General features: G+C 42.2%; 1 protein-coding gene and 1 long non-coding RNA gene across 3 annotated transcripts in view; one reads left to right on the top strand and one right to left on the bottom strand.

Annotated features, from left to right (window-relative positions):
* The window catches only part of tsnare1 (T-SNARE Domain Containing 1), a 962,849-nt gene extending 962,287 nt beyond the window's left edge, over positions 1-562 (bottom strand). The window contains exon 1 of the mRNA XM_069922261.1: positions 544-562. The gene's annotated coding sequence lies outside the window, so the exon portion shown is untranslated. The remainder of the gene's footprint in view (positions 1-543) is intronic.
* LOC138755753 (uncharacterized) lies at positions 104-23,420 on the top strand. 2 transcript variants are annotated; one of them, XR_011352528.1, is made up of 4 exons: positions 104-321; positions 2,482-2,606; positions 7,808-7,958; positions 23,149-23,420. It is a non-coding gene; the product is annotated as an uncharacterized lncRNA (long non-coding RNA). The 2 variants fall into 2 exon arrangements; XR_011352527.1 differs by lacking the exon at positions 7,808-7,958.
* Positions 23,421-25,810: the final 2,390 nt, after the last annotated feature.

Genomic DNA, 25,810 nt, shown 5'->3' with positions numbered 1-25,810 from the left:
ACAGGCAAAAAAAATATGATTAGCTTTGAATGAGCTCATCAACCATTTTGACCCGTCACAGATATTCTCCTCTGATGTTGTCTGCAATTTCAGATGATCTGCTTTATCCTTTTTTCCCCAAGAGCTCAGAATGGAAATAAATGCTAACCTGGTTTCTCATTCCATTGACACTGCCTGACTCCTGACCGTTTCCAGCATTTCCTGTTTTGACTTCAGATTCCAGCTTCAGCATTTTTGTTTTAACTTTCTTTAACCAAGCATTGGAATCAGTTTAGAATGGAACAAAAGAAGAGCAAGGGATGTTAAGAGGAGGGAAATAAAGTAAGAAAGAAAACCTTAATGAAAAAGCTTATATATCTATTTAAAGAAAAATAAAATGTTTAAGACCTTCTGGTGAGAAACAGGAGAACTTCTGACACCCACTCCCCCAATCAATTCCCAACATTCCTCTTTCCTGTCCTCTTATCATATCCAATTAACACCTTTCATTTGTTGATCTGTTATAGTGAGCACTACTGCAGAGACCGAAAGAACAACACATACTCAATATGACTGTAGTTCAGACTGCTTTTATTGCTCTCCCTGCCCTTGTTTATATAGGCCCAGCTTCCCACCACTGGGCCTGATTTTCCTGCCGTTGTCAGCAGAAGTGACATCACCAGCGTGCCGGCTGCTGATTGGTCGACATTCCCACCAATGTTCACTGTTTTCCACCGTGCGGACTGATGGCTAGGAAGAAAGGCCATTAGATCACTGAGTTCATCTTCCATTTTGTGTACTGGGTCACCTCCCGGGTAGAGGGCTGCTGCACGACCTCCCCTCCCCAGAACTGGCAATCTGGGTGACATCCCAGATTTTAGCGGTCTACCTCTGCATCGCAGGGGCTGCATGGTAACCTGTTGGCTAGTGTCCAGATGTACTGGTTTGAGGCAGTCGATAGTGAATGTCTCCTCCTTACCACCAGTGTCCAGCATGCCTATGGATCCGTTGTGCTTGGTCATCCAATAAGGCCCCTCATATGGTCGTTGCAGTGGCGTGTCGTGTGGTCCCCATCACACAAAGACATATTTGTATGCCTTTAGATCTTTGGGGACAAAGGTTTTGGTTTGGTTGTGTGGCGAGGGCTGTGTCTGCGCTAGAGTGCCTAGTCGTTCCCTCCGTTTTTCCAACACCGCCTCTGAAGGTCTTTCTGGGTCCAAGAACTCCATCAGGATGATTAAGTGTGCGCTGTAAACCATTTCTGCCGCCGAGGTGTTGAAGTCCTCTTTTGGTGCTGTGCGGATCCCCAGGAAGACCCACGGTAGTTCATCCATCCAATGTGGTCCCTAGAGCCGAATCATCAGAACCGCCTTCAGGTGTCCGTGGAACCGCTCCACCAACCTGTTGGCCTGGGAGTGATATCCTGTGGTGTGATGGTGTTGGGTTCCCAGAAGGTTAGCCAGCACTGTCCAGAGCCCTGAGGTGAATTGCACATCCTTATCTGAAGTTGTGTGTTCTGGGATTCCGAACCTTGCCACCCAGGTGTAGATCAAGGATCTGGCACAGGCCTCAGTTGTTGTCTCTGCCAGTGGGACTGCTTGTGGCCATCTTGGGAAGCAATCGATCATTGTCAAAAGGTATCTTTCTCCCCGGAAGACCAGCAATGTCTATATGGACATGGGTGAACCTTTATCATGCTGGCTCAAAGATTTGGAGGGTGCCTTGATGTGCATCTGTACCTTCAATGCCCAGCAGAGTGTGCAGGTCTTGGCCCATTGACTGACCTGTTTTTGGAGGGCATGCCAGATGAACCTGCTGGCTACCATCTTGATGGTGGTCCTGATAGCTGGGTGTGCCAGGTTTTGCACCCGTCGAAATCCTGCTGTCTCCAGGATGCTGGAATGATGGGGCGGGGATGGCTGGTGGATACGTCGCAAAAGAGTGTTTGGTTACCTGGGCCGATGGTGGAATCCTCCAGCCTAAGCCCTGAAACCACCGTGCTATACACAGGAATCTTGGGGACTGCCTGGTGTGCCTTGGCCAAGGCCATGGTAAGCTATGCCCTGGTCTGGATGGATTGGATCACCGGCCATGACAGTGCTTTGGCCTCCACGTTGGCTTTCCCAGTGATGTGTTCCATGGTGAACTCAGGCACGTGGGGCCTCTGCTGCCTGGCCGACCACGGGGCCAACATTTTATTGAAGGTGAAAGTTAATGGGTTGTGGTCTGTGAACACCCTAAATTACCTCCCCTCCAAAAAATATCTGAAGTATCGGACCGCAAGGTGGAATGCCAAGAGATCGCGGTCAAAGGGACTGTATTTAAGTTCAGGTGGCCAGAGGTGTCTGCTAAAGAAAGCCAGGGCATCTACTGTGAGGGTGGTCAGGGCATCTGTCCTGGGCTGTACCAGAAATGTGGCGTGGGCCAGTGTGTCTTTTGTCTTTTGCAACACCTCCGATGCTTCCCTATCCTGATTATCTCTTTTCTCTTCCCTGCAAACAGGGGACACATGATGCAGGCTGCCGCTGGTGTGAGACAGTGGTAGAAATTCATCATACTGGGGAATTCCTGGAGACCCTTTATTGTGTGGGGTTTGGTGAAGCGCCTGATGGTCTCTACCTTTTCAGGTGAGGTGTCATTCCATGTTTTTTGATTCTATGACCCAGGAAGTCTATTGTCTCTAGCCTGAACTGACATTTTACCAGATTGATTATGAGGCTCAGGTGAGTGCACAATCGTCTTAGATGGGCCATATGTTCCTTACGATTGTGGCTGGCTATCAGGATGTTGTCCAAGTAAATGAACATAAACCTGAGGTCCTGGCCCACAGCTTCCATCAGCCTCTGGAAGATCTGAGCTGCATTTTTGAGCCCGAAAGGCATTCTTAGGAACTTAGGCAGCCCAAAGAGGGTGATGAATGCAGTTTTAGAAATGTTATTGGGGTGGACTGGGATCTGATGATAGTCCAGATGATGTTGATCTTCGAGAATATCTGTGCCCTTGTTAGGTTTGCAGTGAAATCCTGTATTTGTGGCACAGGATACCTGTCTGGTGTGATGGTCTCAATGAGGTAGCAGTAATCTCCACATGGCCTCCATTCTCTTGCTGCCTTCAGTACAATGTGCAGAGGGGAGGCCCAGGGACTATCAGAACACCGCAAGATCCCCAGTTCCTCCATTTTTTAAAAACTCCTCCTTCATGAAGTTGAGATTCTTGGGAAGAAGGCGGCATGCCCTTGCATGGAGTGGAGGGGCCTTTGTCAGGATATGATGCCGTAGCCCATGCTTGGGCTCAGATGAAGTAAACTGTGGCGCCACGATGGAAGGGAACTCGCCGGTATGCATGTGAACTCGCTATTAGACACCGTGACAGAGTCAAGGTGAGGGACAGGTAACTTAGCTTCATCCAGGTAACTTAGCTTCATCCAGGTAAAAAGTGTGGAAGGCCCTGGTGTGCACCAGCTACTGCCCTTTGAGGTCCAATACCAGACTGTGGGGCCGGAGGAAGTCTGCTCCCAGGAGCGGCTGTGCCACCACCGCCAGTATGAAGGTCCACATGAACTGGCTGTTGCCAAAGCAGAGTGGGAAGGTACAGGTGCTGAAGGTCCTTATATTGCTATTGTTTGCTGCCCTCATGGCCAGGCTCGACTTCTTGTTCCAGGTATTGTAGGCTGAGGGATGGGGAGGGGAAGGACTCTGATCTCGGCACCCGTGTCAACCAGGAATGACGCAGACTCAATGTGACTATAGTTAAGGCTACATCTATTGCTCTCCCTGCCTTTGCTTATATAGGCCCAGCTTCCCGCCACTGTTCCTGGTTTTTCTGCTGTTGTCGGCGGATGTGATGCCACCAGCATACTGGCCACTGATTAGTTGGAGTTCCTGCCAATGTTCACTGTTTCCTGCCATGGGGACTATCAGCTGGGAAGAAAGGCATTAGTTCATGAGGGCTTTGTGAGATTGCCGTGTTAATCTGCCATTTGTGCAATGGATCACCTCCCAGGTAGCAGGCTGCTACACTGTACTCCTTCCCCTCCCATCTTTCCCTTTTCCCCAGACCTTTAACACAGTCACTTATCTGTATTTATTCATATTCTGAGGAAGGGCTCAGGCCTGAAACATTGGTAATGTATTTTGACCTACGATGGATGCTGTGAGATTGGCTGAGTTTGTCAGGCATTTCTGAATTTTTGCTACAATCACGACGTCTGCAGATTTTCATCCTGAATTTCTACTGCGGCCTTGGGGGGACCAAACCTTGAGTTAAACAAGAAAGTTTGTAGATGCTGGGGTCGAGTGCATTACGCACCTTGAATATTGTGCACAATTTTGGTTGTGTTGTCCAAGGAAGAATGTTCTTGTTGCAGAAAGAGTTCAGTGAAAATTCACCAAGAATAATTCCTGGGTTGGAAAGAATGATTTGCTAGAGTTTAGTAGAATGAGAGGAGATCTCAATTAAATTTGCATGACGCTGAAAATACAAGATAGAAAATTGAAGTCCAGGACCAGGGATCGCAGTTTAAGGAAATTCGGTAAGTTATTTGGGGCCGAAAATGGAAGTAATTTCTTCATCCCGAAGAGTGCTTAAGCCTGTAAAAATCTTTACCGTAGAACACAGTAAAGGTCAGATCATTAAATGCATTCAAGAAAGTGTTAGATATCACATCAACAGCTAAAGAGATCAAGGGATATGAGAAAAAAAATTAGAAGCAAGTTGCAGAATTTGGAAGATCAGCCAAATTCATTTTGAATGGTTGACGAAGCCCAAGGGATCAAATGGCCAACTCCTGCTCCTGCTTCCGTCCTTCTCTGCATCCTTGTGGACTCCACATAGACTCTGCAACAATTCCATCCACTCTGGTCAAAAATGATATATTTTTCTGCTTTGTTGGTCATATGAAAATAATTAAACATCCAGAAGGAAATCATTAATTTCCTGGTTAGAATCAGCAATTCAGAAATAATGATTATTTGTGTCTGAAATTAAGCACCTTATCATATTTAAAAAAAAATGTAATTATATTGCGGCCACAATGAAAATTGCATTTCCACGATTTATTAATCTCAATGTAATTCTAATCAATTTTCTTAATTAAGCAAAATAAATGAAATAAAACAAAATATGAGGTGATTATTCTTTCTTCATTTTTTTTTATTGGTTCAAGTGACTTTCCAAATCACTTCAAAATACTGAAGGGAAGTGTTAACTTTTACAGGGAATCAACACCCCTATATGCCAATTATACAGAACAGCTTTTGTTGCACAACTTGTTTAAAAATCACTTGGTTTTGGAGTGGAATTTGACTGCTACATTTTCCACAACCTCTGGAAATTTGACCAGTCACAATCGACCCTCACGTTTCTTTGGAGTGTTATCAAGTAAATTATGCAATAATGCTCTGAGTCTCACTTATGATTGGTTATTTCTGGTACAACCAAATTTTCAGCTTGGTTCTTGGCCTGCAGCACCATGATTTAAAGGGGAAAACTATGTGCTGTATTTTTGAATCACTGTCAGCTTGAGAATGGTGGGATAGAGCAGTGGCATAGCACAACACTATAACAGAGCCAGTGACCTAAGTCTGCAAGGAGTTTGTATGTTCTTCCCTAATGTCCTCGGGTGCTCTGCTTTCCCATGTTTCAACATTGTATAGATTAGTAGGTTAATTCATGTAATTGGATGATGTGTGCTCATGGGCTGGAAGGTCCTGTTACCTGACTGTATCTTTAAATGAAATAAAATTTAACAATTATTGTTATCCCATGCTTGCAAGCTTCAATTGAAGACCACGTTAATTTTGCATCCTGCACCCTAGAACATAGAACATGGCACATTATAGTGTTATTAATATTGTGCTGTCCTATATAAACCTACTTAACAATCTAAACCTTCCCGAACTCACAACCATAACCCTCCATTTTTCTTATATGCACGTTGTAATGTAGATAAAAGCTCTTACATGACTGGAGGGAGAACAAACACTTTTATTAGATTTCAACAATGGGTAGAGTTCACTAGTAGGCTTCAGAGGGGTTCTGGGTTTAGGCAGGAAATCAAGGTTATATATGGGTAAATGGGAGTGGAGCCAGGAGATGAGGCCAGTCATCAATACAGCACTCTCCCAGTGAATCCCAGTTCCCCTCCCATATTATAGAGATGTCTCCTGGTAATTGCTACAGTTAAGCCCGGGTAAAAGGTGTTGGTTGTCCAGCCCAACTATGACTTGTGGACCTCTGTTGTCACCTCTCATCCTTCTTTAACTCCAAAGAGAAAAGCACGAGCTCTGTTAACCTTACCTCCAATCCAGGCAATATCTTGGTAAATCAACTCTGCACCCTCTACAAAGCTTTCAAAACCTTCCAGTAATGAGGCAACCAGAGTATTCCAAGATAAACAAGAAAATCTGCAGATACTCTGGCTGTAGTTTACACAACAATCCTGGAGAAACTCAGCAGGTCATGCAATGTTCTTTACGTATTCTGTGTGGTCTAATCAGTTTTATAGAGCTGCAACATTACCTCACGACCCTTGAACTCAATCCCCTGACTAATGAAGGCCAGCATTGACCATAAGATATAGGAGTAGAAGCAGCCCATTTGGTCTATCGAGTCCGCTCCACCATTCCATCATGAGCTGATCCATTCTCTCACACAGCTCCACTCCCCTGTCTTCTCCGCATAACCCTTGATACCTTGACTGTTTAAATACCAATCCATCTCTGCCTTAAATACACCCAAAGGCCTGGCCTTCAAAGCCACCCACATTTAAGAGGTTTACCACTCTCTGACTGAAGAAATTTCTCCACATCTCTGTTTTAAATGGGCACTCTTCAATCCTGAAGTTGTGCCCTCTTGTCCTTGATTCTTCTACCATTGGAAAGAACTTTGCCATGTCTACTCTGTCCAAGCCATTCAACATTCAAAATGCTTCTATGAAGTTCCCTTTCATTCCTCTAAACTTGAAGGAGTACAGCCCAAGAGCAAACCTTACTCATATTCTAACTCCCTTCATTCCCAGAATCATTCTTGTGAATTTTCACTAAAGCCTCTCCAACACCAGCACATCCTTTCTTAAATAAGGAGCCCTAAACTCCAAGTGAGGCCTCAGTAGTGCCTTACAAAGCTTCAATATCACCTCTGTGCTCTTATATCCCATTCTTCTGAATCTGAATGCCAACATTGCATTTGCATTCTTCACCACCAACTCAACAAGGAGGTTAACATTAATGGGATCCTTTGCACCTCTGAATTTTGTATTTTCTCCCCATCCAAATAATAGCCTGCCCTCTTATTCCTTCCACCAAAGTGCATGACTATACATTTCATTTGCCACATCTTTCCCCAATTATGGTAATGTTTATTGTTATTGCCCAGCATATCCATAAGCCTTCTGAACTCCACTATCAATCTGCGTGGCAACCCTGAGAGATAGATGGATTTGGACCCAAGGTTTCTTTGTTCCTCTCTGATCTATTGATCTGTAGTTGATAACACAATTACAATAAGAACAAACAAAAATTTGAGAAACTGCACCTTATCATCTTTTTTGGGGATATTGCTGCCTTTCAGATTCCTTCCCAAATTCTCTAATATTAAGTAGCACTGTCTTTTTTTCCTCTCTGGATCAGAATTGGCCATATCTGCCCATCACTCATCTGTGATTCTGAATAATATTTTCTAGCTCTATCAGTACAGTATGTTGGACATGTCCCACAGCCTTACAAAAAAAACACATAACAAAGATGAGAAGCCTCGAACTGCCACATTTACTCATTTGATCTCATCCTAACTTCCCTCTCTCATTTTTTTTTTTTTGGTGACATTCTAGTTGATGCTCTGTGCCTAAGGGAGAAGAAGTCAAGCTTAGCTCCTGATCTGTTCTCAAGAATCCCTACACACTCTATACAAAAGGGAAAAATTCAGTGAATCAAGTTCTACACTCTGAAACAGTCTGAGGGGCTTTTGAAAGACACAAAGAGGTGAAAACAAACTAATATGGAAGTTTACAATTTCAGGTTGTGAGTCCCATCTCTTTTCTTCTGATGCACTTCTGTTCTTTATCTTCCCCCCTCCCCATTTTTGTCCCCTTTCCCACATACTCCCATCCATTTTCCACCCATTCTCATCCCCTTCCCCTCTTGTTCCATTCTCTAATACCCACGTTCCACCAGCAGCTTTCCCTCCCCTTCAGTTCCATCTGGTCAAATCTATACTTCCCATTTTATCCCCAGACCCATCTTTACTTCCCACATTTAAAAACTGATGATCTTTGTTCCCATTTGTGTCCTCTATCAGCTTCACCCTGTATGACTCATCTTCCTCCACATGACCCCTCTTCCCTCTTATCACCCCATTATTTCCCTTGCTTCAATTTCCTTTGTGTGGCACCTGCCAATCAACTTCTCCTGTCTCCCAACTCCACCACTTGGGTTCCCTATCCATCTGTTGTCCCTCCTGATTCCTGTCTCACCCCTCCGACCTTGTCCTCTGACCTTGTCCTCCGACCTGGCTATCTGCCCTTTGCACTCAGTCTTGATGAAGTATTCGCAACCTTAAAAGTCGACAAAACGTGGACAGCAAACTTTTTCAAAAGGTTTGGTTCCTGAAAAAAAAATTGGGGATTATGATAGACAGTTTCAAGCTGAACACAAAGATAATTTCAGATTTGCTGTACAGCTCGGGTCCAGATGCTTTTAATTTTTTTTCAGATTTTGGAACAATGGATCTCAGCTGCTCAGTAGCCACCTGCAAAATAACTGTATCAACAGTTAAAGAACAACAGCAGGCTTTTTGAGGGCAGAAATGATGCCACAAGTGGAAAATTCATATGAAATAATGTTTAGTACTTAACAATAAAAACTTGACCTCTGCATACAAGAGAAGAAAAATGCAGCAGCAAATACAAGAAATTCTTCTCGAATACTTCTTCAAATGTTTCCTCCAGTGTCGTCTATATCTTTGTACACCAGAGTTCTGTTGTTGTCAAAATGGTGCCAACAGAGTGTCAGAGCCCCACATGACAAGTCAGGTGGTGAATTCTTTTCAACTTGTGACATCATGTCGGTGCTAAAAAAAAGTTCAGTTTTTGAATCTTTTAGGTTTTCTGATCTTCGGATACGGGGTGCTCGACCTGTAACACCTAGGAAGTTGTAGAAACATTAAATTAACTTTTATTGAATTTAGTATGTTAATCACAAAATGAAGCTGACTAATTGTGTTAGTTCAACTGACCTAAAAATGTTTTACCGCTTATTTTCATTTATACTCAGCATCTGATGCCTCTCATTTCAATCTCCATGAATGGTCGGCCTGCTTTGATGGATTCCAGTTGCCCTGATACAGCTTTTCCATGGTGGCCATGTCCTGGTGAAACCTTTCACCGTGTTTGTCACTGTCTGCACCAAGGCTAGCAGGGAAGAGATCCAAGCAAGAATGCAGAAAATGAATTTTCAATCATTTGTTGCACTTTATGTTTGAAGTAGATTTAAAATATAACAGGAAATCATGAAACTAGGTTATATCGTATAAACAGTACGTGATAGGACAATTTTAAGGTGATTTTCGTGATCAGTAGGCCAAAATTTAAATTAAAAAAATACAACCAAAGGTATGCAGGAAGCAAAATCTTCATTGTCCAGTGTAATTTTTCTTCTACCCACTGGTGCCATTTGGTCTTCTGGGGCAGACTTCCTTTTGCTCCAGAATTCAGCATCTACAGTCTCTTGTATCTCCAACTCTTTCATGTATGTTAAGAGAAAAAAATGTGGAACTTTTGCTGGATTAACAAGGATATTAGTTATCAGAATCAGAATTTATTGTCATTAACAAGTCATGAAGTTTGGTTTTTGCGGCCGTGTGGCGGCCTTTCACAGCACCCCCACAGGGCCTCACAAAATGAAGGACAAACGCGATGATCCAGCAGGCTGCACGAGGCCCACAGCGCTGCCCTCCAATTGGCCACAACCAAACGAGCTTAACTGGCCTCAGGGAAAGTGGGATCACAAATACAATAACAGTGCTGAGAGGGTTTTGATTACACCCCTCATCTTGAGAATAAAAGCAGGGCTGTGAGTCCAATAAAGCTCAGAGTGTTAACTCCACTCAACTGGGTTTGTGTCGTTCTTTCTGGGAACAGCGTGTTCTTTCTGAGCTATAGCCTCCCCTGTGCTATACGCTCTGCAAAGCCATAGCTTGTAGCAGCTAAAAGCTACAGCAGCAACATAGTGCAAACATACATAAGAACATGAGAAATAGGAGCAGGAGGAGGCCATCCGGCCCGTCGACTCTGCTCTGCCATTCAGTAAGATCATGGCTGATCTGATCATTGACTCAACTCTACCAACCTGCCATTTCCCCAAATTCCTTTTTCATGTAAAAATCTATCTAACTGAACCTTAAATATGTTTAATGAAGTAGCCTCAATTGCTTCCCTCGGCAGAGAATTCCACAGATTCACTACTCTTCGGAAAATACTCCCCTGAATCTTGAGGCTGTGTCCCCTAGTTCTGGTCTCGCCTACCAGTGAAAACAATTTTCCTGCCTCTGTCTTATTTTATATGTTAATGTTATCTGCGCTGGGTGCGTCACGTCTCCAGAATGGAGGACCATCGCCTTCCCAAGATCGTGTTATATGGCGAGCTCTCCACTGGCCACCAAGACAGAGGTGTAACAAAGAAGAGGTACAAGGACTGCTTAAAGAAATCTCTTGGTGCCTGCCACATTGACCACTGCCAGTGGGCTGTTATTGCCTCCAACCGTGCATCTTGGCACCTCATAGTTCGGCGGGCAGCAACCTCCTTTGAAGAAGACCGCAGAGCCCAGCTCACTGACAAAAGACAAAGGAGGAAAAACTCAACACCCAACCCCAACCAACCAATTTTCCCTTGCAACTGCTGCAACCATGCCTGCCTGTCCCTCAGCGGACTTGTCAGTCACCAACGAGCCTGCAGCAGACATGGACATACCCCTCCATAAATCTTCGTCCGTGAAGCCAAGCCAAAGAAAGAAAAAAGAAAGAAGAAAAGAAAGAATGTTATCTTAATTCTCTATGTTTCTATAAGATCACCTCTCATTCTTCTGAATTCGAAAGAGTATAATCCCAGGCGATTTAGTCTCTCCTCATAGGTCAACACCCTCATCTCTGGGATCAATTTGGTGAACTTCCTCTAGGCCACCTCCAAGGCCAGTATATCCTTCCTCAAGTATGGAGACCAAAATTGCACACAGTACTCCTGGTGCGGCCTCACCATTACCTTGTACAGTTGCAGCACGACCTCCCTGCTCTTGAATTCAATTCCTCTAGCGATGAAGGCCAACATTTCATTAGCCTTCTTAATAACTTGTTTTACCTGCAACCCAACTTTTTGTGATTCATACACTAGCACTCCCAAGTCCTTCTGTATGACATCTTGCTGCAGTTTTTCACCATTTAAATAATAATCTGCTCTTTTATTTTTCCTACCAAAGTGGATGATCTCACGTTTATTAATATTGCCAGACCTTTGCCCAGTTATCTATATTAAGTATATCCTTCTGCAGCCTCTCCATATCCTCTCTACATATTATATCTTAACTATCTTACGACATTACTTTGAATAAAAAAATTAAAATAGTGGTCCACGAAAAGTAAAGCAGCATCTTTGGTTCATTAATTATTCAGGTATTTGATGGCAGTGGGGAAGAAACTGTCCTTGTGCTGTTGAGTGTTCGTCTTTAGACTCCTGTATCTTATTCCCCCCGATGGTAGCAGAATGAAGAGGGCCTGGCCTAGGTGGTGGGGGTCCTTGAGGATGGAGGCTGGTTTATTAAGACACCACCTCATGTAGATGTTCAATTTAATTTGCAATTTCTATTAATTTCCAGCTAATTAAAATTTAAAATATGGAAGTCCAATTATAATTACAGTAGAAAGCTATGAATTTACCTTAAAAAAGTTCAACATTAATTTAAAATAAGATTATACATTTTTACTTCATAGACTGCAGAAAGCAATGGTGAACTTCTAAGTGTAGCACAATTAAAACAAAGTACTTTGATGGAATCGGTCAGAATATTTTTATAGATGCAGAATTGAGTATTAGTCAAAATAAATTTCATATTGGTGTCTTTAACTTACAATACAATTCCATCTTTCTGCAATCAAGGTGCACACGCTTAAATTTAGACAGAATCAGACACACACCAGGTAAAGACTGAACAACAGGCTTTAATCCACAAAAACCTCCACAGAGCCAGGCTGGCTGTGGCTGCAGTAACTCAGTGTAAGGCCTCGGGAGGCCGGTGCAGGCTTATATCCCGGAGGGTGATTGACACCCGACCGGGTGGGGCTTGATCCATTTATGCCGACTGATTGGCAGCCGGCCAGGTGATGTCCTGTCCCCTTACTCATCTGCAGGGGCAGAGTTTGCCCCCTGGAGTAGGCTGGTGGTGTACCACCACAAATTGTCCAGAATGTTTTGATACATCTTTCTCAAGCAACTTTTGCTTCAGCTGTGAAGATTTTTTAAAGAGTTTCTTGACCAAGAGTTCTGACCCAAAACATGAACAGTTCTTCTCCCACTGATGCTGCACGGTCTGCTGAGTTACTCCAGCAGATTGTTTTTGCTCTTTCCAGTGTCTCTGTACACTTCAGCCATTTGCTCTGCACTCAATGTCTGCTTCAAAACTATCCCCAACTTGCCCTCTAACGATAACAAAGATTCTTTTTATTGAATTCACAACCAGATTTCTGCTGTAATTGTATTTCCCTTTCATTTTCCTTTGAGCTTTCATGGCTCTGCTATCTTTACATAGCATTTGCCATGGCTTAATATCCTGTCTATAACGGGCACTCAAAACAGCAATCTGCTCAAACTGGAGATTACTAATTTTTCTATCATTTTTTTGTGTACCCTGTTTCACTAAATATCAAAACACAAAATCTATTTTTTTATATATCTTTATTGACCTACTTACAAGCAGACTTCCTGGGAATATGAAAGTTGCAACAGTTTTATTTTCCTTTGATCACGAGCATTTTTGTGTTTCAGTTCCAACTGCGGCTCACTCACAGAAAGAATGTGTACATAATGTTGCATCTCCCTTGAGCCCATGCAGCAATTAGCCAAACAAACGGCCATTTTTCTACTGTTAACATATTTTAATAACAAAATGGTCTCTGGGTACATCACCCCAACTCTTCTCAGATCTGAAATTTCCTTCTATGTGACTGCATTTTCTTTCAATCCACATTCATGGTTTTTTTTTTTGCCAAGAACCCATTGCAAGATACCTTATCAAACACCCACTGGAAAATTTATGCACACGATAATCTGCACCACACTTTTTTAAAAAAAAAATCAGGTCAATCAGTCATTTCTTAAAAGAAACTCTGATTGAATTTGTAAAACATGACTTATCATTTGAAAATTCATTGAGTGCTCCCTGGTTCTCTTCAATCGTCTGATATCTTTAACGTCGACGTGAACTAGAGAGACAAACCACAATTTATTGTCTATCTGAACAATGCTGTTTCTGATAATACAACAGAAACATTTGTAGCCCTTTTCAATGCGTGTTGAATCAATGAACTAAAAATTGTTTCTTTTTCTTTCACTCTCGGCTTCTGCTCCTCTGCATGAGCTGTCGAAGGGAGCATGTATCTGGAAAGAAGAAACTTTTTATTACAAGATTCCAATCCACAATAAAGCTAAGAAGATCTATTGTACTTGTTCCATCAGTCATGACATAGGATGTCATGTTACAGCTGGATAATTGTTAAGGGGTGGCACAGTTAGTCTGCTGGTTAGCACCAGGACCGGGGTTTGAATCCTGTGCTGTCTGTAAGGAGCTTTTACGTTCTCCCCATGGCTGCGTGGGTTTCCTCCTGGTGCTCTCATTCCTCTCACCCTTCCAAATGTACCGGGGTTGAAGGTCATTAGGGTGTTATTGGGTATCACGGGCTCGTGGGCCATAAGGGTTTTGTTACTTTGCTGTGTGTCTACATTTTTTAAAAAAAGATGATGGTGAGGCCACGTTCGGAGGATTGTGTGCAGGTCTGGTCCCCAACTATTGGAAGATGGGGAGGGTGCAGAAAAGATGGTTCATAACCAAAAAAAATGCCATATGGTAATTTAAAACATTAAAAGTCCTAAATTAAGGCAAGACTAGATTTGATGGCATTAGGCAGGAAGATGATTAGAGGAGGTTGTTTACAGATAAATGGGAGGCTTTTAACATCAAGATAGAGGTTGTTCAATGATAGCATGTTCCTATCAGAATGAAATGCAAAGCTCATAAGGGACACTGAATGACTAGATATATTAAGGCTCTAGTCAAGAAAAAGAAGGAAGCAAAAGTAAGGAATTGATGGGATTAACTGAAGTCCTTGAGAAATATAGGGGATGTAGGATTTCACTGCAGAGGGACATCAAGTGGGCAAAGAGGAGGCATGAGATAACTCGCAGAGATAAGGCCAACGAGATACTTTAAGTATATTCAGGGCATAAGATTAACTCGAGAGAGAATGGACTTGGGAACTGGTGAGTGCCAGGAATTGGGCTTTGTTTCAGAAGCATTTAAAAGGTAAGTGGAGTCTGGGTGATAGATGGAGTCTGGGTGATAGATAGAGCCTGCATCCAGCTGCAGCTCCTTACAGTGTGTCAAAAGAACCAAAGACTTGTGGCGCACTACAATTTTATTAACTAAAAGGCTGGAGCATATCACAAGTAGGTCGACCAGTCCAGAATGACCTGGTCTGGCTAGGAGCAATCCTTTAAGACCTGTCAGTAAGTGTGGCTACACTCTCAGTCAATTTCAGTCATCCTACACTACCATCTGTACATATACACATTGGTGATAGAATCTGTACCATCAGAAGAACAAGTTAGGGAACGGGAGCTGGAGATAGATGAACTCGAGATCATTCGGGAGGCAGAGGAGGTAATCGACAGAAGCTGTAAGAAGACAGTCACACCCAAAAGCCAAGAGGCAGGGGATCAGGTAGGAGAGGAAAGGGGTGCTGGCAGTCAATGCAGAGGACCTCTGTAGCTGCTCCCCTTAACAATTAGTATAATGTTTTTGATACTGTTGGGGGGGGGGGGCATGATCTACTGGGGACAACTTGTAGTGGTCAGGTATCTGGCACAAAAGTCTGGCCCTTCAGCTAAAAAGGGAAGGGGAGAAGAGGAGTGATTGGGGATCTAATAATTAGGAAAATAGATAGGAGGTTCTATGAAGAAGATCAAGACTAGCAGATGGTTTGTTGCATCCCAGGTACCAGGGTCAGTGATGTTTCAGATCAAGTTCACAGCATTCTGAAGTGGGAGAGTGAGCAGCCAGGTGCTGCGGTCCACCAATGGCATAGATAGGAGTAGGGATGAGGTCCTGAAGAGGGAATATAGGGAGTTAGGATAGAAGGTGAAAAGCAGGACATCAAGGTGGTAATCACGGGACTGCTGCCTGTGCCGTGGACCAGTGCAGGAAGAAATAGGAAGTTGGGGCAAATGAGTGCATGGCTGAGGAGTTTGGTGCAGGGGGAAGGGGGTTCAGATTTGTGAATCATTGGGATTACTTCTGGGGAAGGTATAACCTGTACAAAAAGATGGGCTGTGCCTGAACTGGAGAGGAGCCAATATCCTTGTGAGCAGGTTTGCTAGAGCTGTTGGGGAGAGTTTAAACTAGTTTGGCAGGAGGATGGAGCCAGAATATGAGGGAAGAGAATAGAGCAGAAGGTGGAAATGATGATGCAATGTGTTGTGGGTTTGGGACGAAGGCAGACGGGGAGAAATCATAAATGTAGTCAGTTGGAGGGTTTAAAATTTGTCTATTTCAATGCATGGAATATTAGGAATAAACTAGACGAACTTAGAGCATGGATCAGTACATGAAATTGTGATGTTGTGACCTCTATCGAGATATGGCTGACATAAGGACAAGATTGGCTGATGCAGGTACCGGGGTTTAGATATTTTAAAAGAGATAGAATGGGAGGTAAAAGGATGGGGGGGGGGGGGAATGGAATAGCATTACTGGTCATGGTATCACAACTGCAAAAAGGAAGGATGCTGTGGAGGGAGTGTCTACTGATGTGGCGTGGATGGAAGTCAGAAATGAGAATGGAGCAATGATTGTACAGTATTGGGAGTGCTCTCAAATAGCCCCTTGGGACACCGAGGAACAGATAAGTAGGCAGGTTTTCAAATAGTGCAGAAATTACAGGGTTGTTGTTATGGGAGACTTCAACTTCCCTGTCATTGACTGGCGCTTCCTGATGGCAAGAGAAATACATGAGGCTGAATTTGTCAGGTGTGTTCAAGAAGGAATCCTGGCACAGTATATGGAGCAGCTGATGAGAGGAGAGGCCATACTGGGTAATGAACTTGGTCAGGTGGTAGACCTCTTGGTAGGGGAGCATTTGGGTGATAGCAACCACAACTTCCATAGCTTTAGCATAGTTGTGTACAAGGATAAAGCAGACAAAGTGTTTAATTGAGGAAGGGCTAATTACGATGGGCTGAGGCAGGAACTAGGGAGAGTAGATTGGGAACAACTGTTCTCAGGAGAAAGCACAGAAGTAATGTGGAGGATGTATAGGAGCCATTTGTGCCGGTTTCAAGATAGGTTTGACCCACTGAGACAGGGAAAAGATGCTAGGAAAAGAAATTGATGAAGGTAGGGCAGTAGATATCATGAATCTAGATTTTATTAAGACATTTGTCTATGCCCCCCCATAGGAGACTTATTCAGAACATCCTAAAGGTTGGGATGCATGGAACCTTATTGTGTATATTCAGAATTGGCTTGCACACAGAAAGAAGTGTAGTAGTGGATGGAAAGTATTCTTCCTGGAGGTCAGTGACTAGTGGAGTCCTGCAGGGTCTGTTCTAGGACCTTTGCTCTTTGTGATGTTTATAACTTGCTTGGGCAAAAAATTAGAGTGATGGGTCAGTAAGTTTGTGGATGACACGAAAGTTGAAAGTATTGTGGATATTGTTGAAAGTTGTTATAGGTTACCACATGATATAGACAGGATGCAGAGTTTAGTGGAAAAGTGGTAGATAGAGTTCAATCTGGATACGTGTGAGGTGATCCTTAGAACTCTTGAGGTTTCTGCACAGATTGATAGGATAGATAAGAAGGCCTGTGGTATGCTGGGGTTCATTAGTCAGGGGATTAAGCTCCGGTGTCATGAGGTAATATTGAAGCTCTAAAAATCTCTTGTGAGACCACACTTGGAATATTGTGTTCAGTTCTGATCCACAGGAAGAACGTGAAAGCTATGGAGAGGGTGCAGAGGAGATTTACCAGGATGTTGTCGAGATTGGAAAGTGTGTATTATGAGGCACGGATTAGCAAAGCTCTGGCTTTTTGCTGCAAAAAAGGATGAGAGGTGACTTAATAGAGGAGTACAAGATTATGAGAGGTTTAGATAGGTTTAGACAGCTAGCACCATTTTTCCAGGGTGTGGACATCCATACAAAGTGAAGGGAGGAACGTTTAGGGGAGATATCAGTGGTAAGACATTTTACACAGTGTGATGGGTGCCTGGAATGCTTTGCCGGGGATGGTGGTGGAGGCTGAAACAATAGAACAAAGAGATTCTCAAATAGGGACGTGGATGAAATAAAAATAGAGGGTTATGAGGTAGGAAAGGTACTGTATATAGATTGGCTGAAGGGCCTGTTCTGTGCTGTATTGTTCAATGTACAATGCATGTAATAGAGGCTCTTAATGATCAACAAAGTTATCCATATGGTGAGCTATTGGAAAGGAATGAAGTCCTCAATGAGCATCAGCATTCATATGAAGAAAAATGTGGATGGTAGGAAACTCAGGGAAGTAATATTAATGTCTTGCAGAGTGTTCACATTACCGAAGATGAGGTGCTGGACATCTTCAAATGTACCAAGATAGATAAAGATAGATCAGGACCTGATCAAGTGTATCCTAGGATATTGTGAGAAGATAGGAAAGAAATTGCAGACACCATTGTTAGTCACAGAAATGAGAGAGTGGGAAATATTGTTACGTTATTTAAGAGAGGCTGCAAAGACAAGCCAAGGATATAGACCCATAAGCTGAAAGGCTAGAAAAACTGGACTTGTATCTGATGGAGTTTAGAAGGATGAAGGAGGACATGATTGAGGTATACAAAATCATCAGGGGGATAGACAGGGTGAAGTCGGATTACTTGTTCCCAATGATGGGGGAGACGAGGACTAGAGGGCATAGTTTAAGAATACAGGGTAGGCCCTTTAGGACGGAGATGAGAAAACATTTTTTTTACCCAGAGAAGTGTGAATCTGTGGAATGCTCTGCCACAGAGGGTGGTAGAGGCAGATTCGCTGATTATGTTCAAAAGAGAGTTGGATAAGACTCTAGTGGGCAAAGGAGTTAAGGGTTATGGGGATAAGGCTGGAAAGGGGTACTGATGGTAGTGATCAGCCATGATCTGTAAAATGGCGGTGCTGGCTCGACGGGCTGAAGGGCCTACTCCAGCTCCTAATGTCTATTGTCTATTGTCTATTGCCAAACATCAGTGGTGGGTAAGTTATTGGAAGGGATTCTGAGAGGCAGGATGTACATACATTTGGAAAAGCAAGGGCTGATTTGAGATTGTGGGAAATTTGTTGAGCTTTTTGAAGAAATTATCAAAAAGATTGATCAGGGCTGAGGAGTAAAAGTTGTCTGAATGGACTTTTAAAGACCTTTGACAAGGTTTCACATCGTACACTTGTCCGGATGGTTAGATCACATGGGATCCAAGGCAGGTTAGTCAATTAATTACAGAATTAGCTTGATGGTAGGAGACAGGATGGTTGTGGAGGTTTGTTATTCAGACTGAAGATACATGACTAGTGGAATGCCAAAAGAATCAATGCTGGGCCCACAGTTGTTCATCATTTACATCACTGATCTGATTGAGAATGTGGGTGGTAGAATATAGTAAGTCCGTGCATGATGCTAAAATTGTGGAACAATGGACAAAGAGGAAAGTTATCTGAGATTACAATGAGATCTTGATTGACAAGTCGTGGCCCAAGGAAGTCAGAGAAAGTCCAAATCAGAATCAGAATTTATCATCATGAACACGTCATGAAATTCATTGTTTTGAGGCAGCTTCACAGGGCAAACATTCATATAAACTACTGTATAAAAATTAAAAAAAATAATGCATGAAAAGTCAAAGTAAGGAAGTGTCTTTGGATCATTGATCATTCAGGAATCTGATGGCAGGTGGGAAGAAGCTGTCCTTGTGCCACTGAGTGCTCATCTTCAGGCTCCTGATCTTTTTCCCAATGAAAGCAGCATGAAGAGGCCATGGCCTAAGTGGTGGGGGTCCTTGAGGATAGAGGCTGCTTTTTTTTTGAATATTTTATTTTAATTTCTTGAGACACCACTTCAAGTCTGGTGCCCGTAATGGTGCAGGCCGAATTAACAATAATCTGGAGTTTTTTCTTGTCCTGAACATTGCACCTCCATACCAGATAGTGATGCAACCATAGTAGAAGCATGTAAAATTATAACATTTAAAAGACATTCAGACAGGTATATGAACGGGAAAAGTTTGAAGGTATAAAAATAATGAGCAGGTAAATGGAACTCACTTCGATGGGCAACTTGATCTGCATGGAGGATTTGGGTAGTTTCAGTCCTGATCATTCGAGGGATGCAATTAAAACGACATGCTGTCCTTATCAAATTGAACTCCAAGGATGGTATCAAATGAACTCAGCAGCATGCAATTATGAAGATTTTGAGAAATATTCCATTGGTGTTGTGCCCAAATTATTCAAGATGAAGTTCAGGAGATTATTGTAGTATCTTCTGGTTTAAATCTGTATATTTCTCCAGTACTTAACTACTATTTTCACATTGAAGCATACAAGAAATGATTGGACATTGACACAAAAATGATAGGATAACATCAGCCTTTATCTAACTCAGTCGTTCCAACCTGCAGTTTTATTCTGAATTAGATGTTCACTTGGCTCAATTTTAAACCTCATTAGATTCAGTGCTTTTGATCAGACATGCGGAGGGATTAAAAATAATTGACTGGAAACGTGAATTGATTTAAGTGGATGTAAATGTTCATGAATGCTTTGGAAAAGGTAGAAAAAAGTAAACAATCTACATTTTGTTAATAACAAAAAAGAAGTTGAGTTTTCTTGCAGCACTGTATTTATTGATAGGGGATGGTACAAGGTAAGCAACTGTTGAGAGACAATCCAGAATTACTGAAGTGACAATAGAAGCTTATGAAAGATTAAGGTAAATTTTGTGGTTTATTGGTTAAATGACAATAGAGTCATGATTTGTGACTTGGAGATATTTGGCCATATTGAAGCAGTTAGTCCTGAAAACCAGTAATCTCGGGTCTTGAAAGGAATGTCAGAATAATAAAAAAAGGTTGATGCTATTGGAAGGTAATAATCTCCACCCCTGCAGCAGTGTCCAAGGATCAAAAAACTACCCACAGCAGTGATTTTCCTTTCAGTATAAAGTCAGGCATTCAATTGGCAAGTAACTCTCATGCGACAAATGTTTTAGAAAATCTCCAACAATATGCACATCTCCTACTAGACTGATGGACATGGTGATGGCAACATATCCCGCTCGCGGAGCATGGCTTCCGTGGTCAGAACACTGGCCTTTCCAAAAGAGGACATATATATGGTTAAATATAACCACATCCTCCTTTGGAATGGCCAGCCTAAGGCCTGTTGAGTTCCTCCAGCATTTCTTTGTGTCAGATTCGACCCAGATCCCAGGAGCTAAGAGGCAGCGCCACACTCTGATGCACCATATTTTATTTGGAAGGGGACTGCTGCACTTCCATCAGGTTTTAAGGAGCCTCAAAAGAAACAAATAATATGGAGAAATCAAGTCCTGTGGTGAGGATGAAAATGCCTGCCAGACAGGTTGAGATAGTAAAATAAATCATTAAAAAAATCATGTTCTTTGTCTTTAATCAGGAAAATATAAGCTATTTTAAAAGTTACCCATTGTCATCAAAGAGAATGGATCAATCCAATCACAGACTATTTATTCTAAGTATTCAAGATAACCGCATCGATGAAAATGACATGCTAAAGTTTTAAACAAAACACCAGTATTAATAGAGACAACCAAAGGTGTCGGAAATCTGAAATAAAAATAGAACTTGCAGGGGAAAAAATGAGCAGGTCAGACAGAATTGTGGGATAACACTTGCTTCAGTTTAATCATAATTTTTAAAATGATTGGTTGAAAACCTTAATTCATTGATCTTCAAGGAGGCCAACTTGTCAATAGCCCAATTGAAATGAGTGAACAAAATAATTTCTACCAGGGAAGGGTCTTTTTGCAAGTTGCTCCATGGTTTGGATAACCGACTCAGATTTCATCAGGTAGCATCTTCCCCTTTTGTTTTTCAGACTTGAAGGACCTGTATAATGTGGCCGTGTATTTCACAGTAGCCCAAATTTTACAGTTGACAAAGTGGGAATTGATCCATGGCCTTGTTTTCATTTTTGACCTTGCTGAATTTATGCATCTTTTGCCAATAGCCTTTGCAAGGGAATTTTAAAATTTTAAACTTAAAATGTTTAAAAAGAAACATGCAGCATGGGAACAGGCCCTTCGGGTCCACAAGCCTGTGCTGCCCATGTACTCCAATTCACATACAACCTCCATACGATTTGGAGGGTGGGAGGAAACCAGAGCACCCAGAGGATACCCATGTAGACACGGGAAGAATGTACAAACTCCTTAGAGACAGCGTCAGATTTGAACCTGGGTCGCTGCAGTAATGTTGTGTTAACCGCTACGCTAACTGTGAAAATAGTGAAAATGACACTCATTGATCAGAAGTGCCAGCCAGGAATGTTTAAGAATTCAGTTAGTGATTAAATTTGACCCTTTTATCTCTGTATAGAAATGTAATTTTGATGCTCTTTGCATTGGAGATCATTATGTCAAAAGACATTGATTCTTCATTGGGTCTTTAACATAGACACACAAATAAGAACTCGAATAATGAAGAAAAGCATGCTCCCGTTACAGCGGCTCTTGCCATGCTCTCGTTCAATATTGCATGGCAAGAGTACATTTCTTAACAAATGTTTACGGATGTGAGAAGTTTCACACCTATTTCTTTAGAAATTTCGAGAAGAATGTTATCATCAGGCCCAAGAAGGAAAATCCATGCAAATCCCAGAAAATCTGCAAGGGTGACTGTGATAGTACAGCTTCTATCACCAATGTGTCTATGTACAGATTGTAGAGTAGGATGACTGTGATTGGCTGAGAGTGTAGCCACGCCTACTAGCCAGACCAGGTCATTCTGGACTGGTCGACCTACATGTGATATCCTTCAGTCTTCTAGTTAATTTTAAGCCTTGGTTTGGATCAACAAGTCTTTGGTTCTTTCGATGTACTCTACAGTGACCTCTGAACTCTGAAGTACAAACCAGGAAAATAATCAAGTCTTAAGGTTTCTGACATGAAACACTGCCCCCCCCCCCCACCCCCATCCACCAACCCCCATAGATGCTCTCGCCCAACGGAATTTTCCCAGCAGATTGTTTCTTCTTTGTCCCTGATTCAAGGATCTGCAGTTCCTCTAATGTAAGGTTAGGGATGAGGTCATTGGCAATTGTGCGCCTGGTTGTGTGTGATGGGAGAAATAAGTGGAGAGAAGAATAAAAAGATAAGATTGCCTTGGAATAACTCAGAGAGGTTTTTAAGATTGCTTTAAATTAAAGTTAGGCCTTCAGCATATTATCAGGCCCTGATGGCGCACGAGCCTGTGAGGCCACAATGAATCAATTAACCTACAAACCCTGCATGTTTTTAAAGAGTGGGAGGAAACTGAAGCACTCAGCCGCACAGCGACAGCTTCTTCCCCATTGCCATCATCAGATTCCTGAACGATCATTGAACCAAAGACACTGCCTTACTTTTCGTGCATGATGATTTCTATTTATTTATTTATTTTACACATTATGGTTGAAAGATGGTTCTTAATATGAAGGCTTTCACTGTGATGCTGCCGCAAAGCCGCAAAGCACCAAATTTTGTGACTTGTTCATGACGATAAATTCTGAGAACCTGAAGGAAGCCCACAAGTACATGGGGAAAACGTTAGTACTGCCTAAATTTCGTGATGTGTTCATGACAATAAATGCTGATTGTAATTCCTTACAGACAACACCGGATATGAACCCAGGTTACTGCCACCGTACAAGTGGTATGCGAACCGCTCTGCTAGCCATGCCACCCTCTTTTTTCCTGAGACCAGCATTCGATGAACATATATTGAAGAAAATAATTGAATCTGGTGGGCAGGGTTGAAGAGAATAGTATGAAACTAATGTAAGGGATGCATTGCTGTTTGTTGGACTTATGAGATCATTACACCTTTTTTTTAATCCTCCTTCTGAATTGACATCTCCTATTTCAATATCAATAAAGGATTTCTGCAGCCACCAAGACTTCCATGATATTCTGAAAGAGACAGAAACATAATATTCCTGCTTTAATTGAATTGCATTGTTTATTGTCAAGTGTACCAGCATACAGTGAAAGTTTTGTTTTGTACGCTATCCAGGTAAATCAGCCTAGAGCTAGCGGTGGAGGGGGGGGGGGGGTGTTGACTGTTGACAGTCATTTTCAATGCTTCATTTATGCATTTGGAGGTTCCCACCTGATTCAAAAAGGCATCAATCATACCAGTGTCCGGGAAGAGCAGACCTAGCTGCCTCAATGCCTATCACTCAGTAGCATTCACATATACTGTGATTAAATGCTTTGAGAGATTAACTCACACCTTAGCCAAGACTTGGAATTCACCTACCTTGTCAATTACTCCACAGCAGATACAATATCACTTAGCATTGGCTCACCGAGACAACAGAAACAGGTACATCCAGCTACTCCTCATCAAGTACAGCTCAGAGCTGGTTAACAAAGGTTGGGGTTCTACAACAGGATCCTTGAGTTCCTCATCGGAAGACCAAAGTCAGTATGAATCGGAAACATCTCCTCACTAATGATTAACATAGGCACACCTCAAGGATGCGTGCTTATCCCACTGGTCTACTAGCTATAACCCTTAACTGTGTGGCTAGTAACAGTTCAAATGTCATCTACAAATTTGCCAACGTCATCACGGCAGAATCACAAATGGCAATGAGGATGTGTGCAGGAAGGAGCTAGATCAGATAGTTGAGTGGTGTCACAACAACAACCTTGCACTCAAAGTTATCAAAACCAAAGAGCGAATTGTGAACTTCTGGAGGAAATCAGGAGGACATGAAAAAGTTCTCATCAAGGGGTCAGCAGAGGAAAGGGTTAACATCTCTGAATTTCTATTCCGGAGTCACCATGTTGATGTAATCGTGAAGAAGGCTCGCCAGCGGCTATGCTTTGTGAGAAGTTTGAGGAGATTTGTTATATCACCAAAGACTTTTGCAAATTTCTATAGGTGTTTCGTGGAGAGCATTCTGAGTGTTTGCATTACTGACTAGTATGGAGATGACAGGACAAGAAAAATGCCAGAGAGTTGTGAAGTTGGCCAGCGCCGTCACAAGCATCAGTCTCCACTCCACTGAGGACATAAGAGGCGATCACGTAAGAAAGCAGTCTTGATCCTCAAGGACCTTCACCACCCAGGACATGTCCTCTTCATACTGCCACCAATGAGAATGAGGTCCAGGAGCCTGAAGACGAACACCCAGAGGCACAAGGGCAGCTTCTTCCCCTCTGTCATCAGATTTCTGAATGGACAATGAAGCACAGACACAACCTCATTTTCTCATATTTTTGCACAATTCTATTTATTTTAAAACATAATTTTATAGCAATATTTGAACACTGATGTTACTGCAAAGCAACAAATTTCATGACATGTTCATGGTAATAAATTCTGAGGTTATACAAAAAATTTTTTATAAAAGTGTTGAGTATATTATCAGGAAAAAATATCATTCCGTTAAAAACAGTGCAGAGCACTGAGCAGAAATTGTGTAAGGCCAATACAAGGGCTGTCCTAAATTGTAGACCATCACAGTTGAACACTTTTCAAAAATCAGGGCAATAAAACGCATAGATCTCATGTTGACAATAACCGTAGCAGGTCTCGCCCCCCCCCACCCCATCCATCCTCATGCAGTCTGTCCCCCTTAAAATTCACATTTGAAAAAGTTTACAAGACAATGACCACACTGAAGGGTAGAAAGAAATGAATGACGGTCAGAATGTCTCATTGCAACTTCATCTGGAGATTACATGAAATGCTTATCTCTCACAGATGCTGGTCCAAGTCAATTTTCATACCTTGCACTGTCTTAACTAGACAATATTTATGTATGGATGGGAATTAGTTGTAAACTTATAAAATTATATCTTCACTATTTTCCTTTGGGAAAAATGATCCGGAGAAAGACAATTTTCAGTGACAGAAAATATTTCAGTGGTTCGCACAGAGGCATTGAAAATCGAGTTCAAGCCACCATGCCCTTTAATTCTTCAGGGAGAACAATAAAGTGTCCGCAAACAGATTTTGTCGTGCTTTTAAAAGTTATTTTGGTGAAAAAAAATCATGTGGTAGGTTGTTTTAACAGCAAGAACACTTGCAATTGTAGATAAAGCAAAGGCACTGCAGGTATTAAAAATCTGAAACAAACGTGGGAAGCAATGATTAAAACAATGAATTGCAAAATAAAAAAGAAAATACTTGGAATTCTCAGCTGATCAGGGAGTTTCTGTGGAAAGTTCAACAGTTAACATTTATGAATGATGACCTTTCCTTGGAACTGCAAATAAAAAAAATGCATCTTTGGAACTGACAAGAACATTGACTTGAAAT

The sequence above is a fragment of the Narcine bancroftii genome, chromosome 2 (genome assembly GCF_036971445.1).
Source record: "Narcine bancroftii isolate sNarBan1 chromosome 2, sNarBan1.hap1, whole genome shotgun sequence".
In the NCBI taxonomy this organism is placed as follows: domain Eukaryota; kingdom Metazoa; phylum Chordata; class Chondrichthyes; order Torpediniformes; family Narcinidae; genus Narcine; species Narcine bancroftii.
The sequence above is the reverse complement of the archived record's forward strand: the minus strand, read 5'-3'. Positions and strand labels throughout refer to the sequence as shown.